Genomic DNA, 2,268 nt, shown 5'->3' with positions numbered 1-2,268 from the left:
TGTGTTTTCACCTTCATGAGTCCAAGGTGCGCAATGTATGTGCAGAATATCTCAGGTACAACAACCTGCCAGCTATTCATCAATGTCACCTCACATACATACATGAGGGTAAAGTGCAGACTCAGCGACTCTGAAAAGAAGCAATGAAACGTGCCGAGAGCAAAGAATTACAAGATAAGAATCTGCACATATTCTGACAGCACCGGCGCTGATAAAGCCAGGACCACACTTGTACTGTGGACGGCGAAGGAGGTTTTCCGGGGATCTAGAGGGAGGAGTGTGACTGCTCTACCAGGATGACTTTGCACCATACACTCCCATAAATCCTCCCTTCAGCCTCCACCTCGTGTGGTAGGGACTACGGGATATCCCGAGGAGGACTGCTGTGTCTACAAGACGTAGAGCTCCACCATCATGGCAGCCGCAGCATCCGGCGTTTGCATCTTGTCCTGTGCTCTGCTCTTCTCCGCTGCACAGGCCGGGAAGATTCTGGTTATACCCGTTGAAGGAAGTCATTGGATCAATATCAAGGTCCTTGTCATGGAGCTGGCCCAGAGAGGACATGAGCTGACGGTCACCCGACCCGCCAACAGCCTGTACATTGAAGAGACGTCAGAATACTTCAAGGTGGAGAACATTCCCGTCTCCGAGGCGCAGAAGATGAGCCGGAAGGCATTTGAGGAGTACGCCTTGAACTGGATCTTCCAACAAGCTTTCACCAGGCATTCCTCCTCGTTCACCGTGGCCTGGGACTTCATTGGAGCCCTTCGGGCTGGGACTCAGACGGGCTCGGTTGCCCTTGGGGCAATATTTGAGAACGAAGAGGTCATGGAGCGGTTGGCCAACGCCGGCTTTGAGCTGATTCTGGCCGATCCGTTTAATGTGGCTGGAGTCATGTTGGCTCACTACTTGAAGCTTCCCATCGTGTTCTTCGGGAGGTGGAGCCCCACTGAAGACATTCACTTTGCTGTCGCCCCGTCTCCACTTTCCTACGTGCCGGTGATACACTCCCGAGTCGCAGACGGAATGGCCTTCCATGACAGGGTTAAAAATGTGCTGCTGTATTACCTGTACCTGGCTGCCAGCCACCTCCTCATATACCCAACGTATGACAGGTTGGCTCAGCGGTATCTCAACGCCGACATTGGAGTCTTTGAGATGTACAAGAGGGCCGATATCTACTTGATGAAAGTGGACTTTGTGTTCGAGTTCCCGAGGCCAACCATGCCCAACGCCGTGTATATTGGAGGCTTCCAGTGCCGACCTCCTAAACCCCTCCCTGAGGATATTCAGCAATTCATGGACGGGTCAAAGCAAGGAGTGGTGGTCTTCTCCTTGGGGACCATTGTTAACAAGCTTCCTCTTCACATCGCCCGAGAGTTTGCCGCAGGCCTGGCCCAACTCAAGGAAAGCGTCATTTGGCGTTACTCCGGAGAACCTCTAGACACCTTAGGAAATAACACCATGACTGTGGACTGGCTTCCACAGAACGACCTCCTCAGTCACCCCAACACTAAGGTGTTCCTGGCGCATGGAGGGGAGAATGGCGTCTATGAGGCCCTGTACCACGGCGTCCCCATAGTCGGATTCCCGCTGTTCGGTGACCAGTATGAAAATCTGCTCCGTCTGAAGATGAGAGGAGCCGCCATCCTTCTGGAGAACGCGGGAGATATAACCGCCGAGGACGTATTCCATGCCGTGCGCACAGTTATTGATGAGCCGTCCTACAGCCGGGCCATGAAGCACCTTTCCCAATTACACCGAGACACCCCTGTGCCCCCCCGAGACCTGGCCGTGTTCTGGACAGAGTTTGTCATGCGCCATAAAGGAGCGCGTCACCTGCAACCTGCCGCCAATGACCTGACCTGGTACCAGTACTACCTGCTGGACGTCATTGGCTCTCTCCTTCTCATAGTTTACGTTTCCTCTTATGTAACGTTCAGAATCCTCCGCGGGGCGATGAGGACCTTCCGCTGCCGGAAGCAGAAGAAGTCGTAACATGATCTTCACCTGGAAGTGACCACTGGTGGGAGCGCCGCCTCTGAAACCTTCCCACCAGTGTCATTGGCTCAGGTGAAAGTATCGGCAAGTACGAGTCCGGAACCGACACAAATTGTATGTGAACCCCAATAATCATCTTCTCGTATTTGCTACATTGTGATCTGATAAAGACAACAATAGAAGCGATTTGTTTTATCTGTTTAATATGTGAAAAGAATATCTGATGATCATTGAAGAAGTCTTGTGAGCTCATAACTCTGTGGCTCT

The 2,268-nt window shown here is 52.3% G+C and overlaps 1 pseudogene; it reads left to right on the top strand.

The window, feature by feature from the left end:
- The first annotated feature begins 414 nt into the window (after nucleotides 1-414).
- On the top strand, nucleotides 415-1,998 carry LOC108800725 (annotated as a pseudogene).
- The last annotated feature ends 270 nt before the right edge of the window (nucleotides 1,999-2,268 follow it).

Source organism: Nanorana parkeri, unplaced genomic scaffold (assembly GCF_000935625.1).
Source record: "Nanorana parkeri isolate BGI_ZX_2015 unplaced genomic scaffold, ASM93562v1 scaffold2113, whole genome shotgun sequence".
NCBI classification, from domain to species: domain Eukaryota; kingdom Metazoa; phylum Chordata; class Amphibia; order Anura; family Dicroglossidae; genus Nanorana; species Nanorana parkeri.
This window is presented reverse-complemented; position numbering and strand designations above follow the sequence as displayed.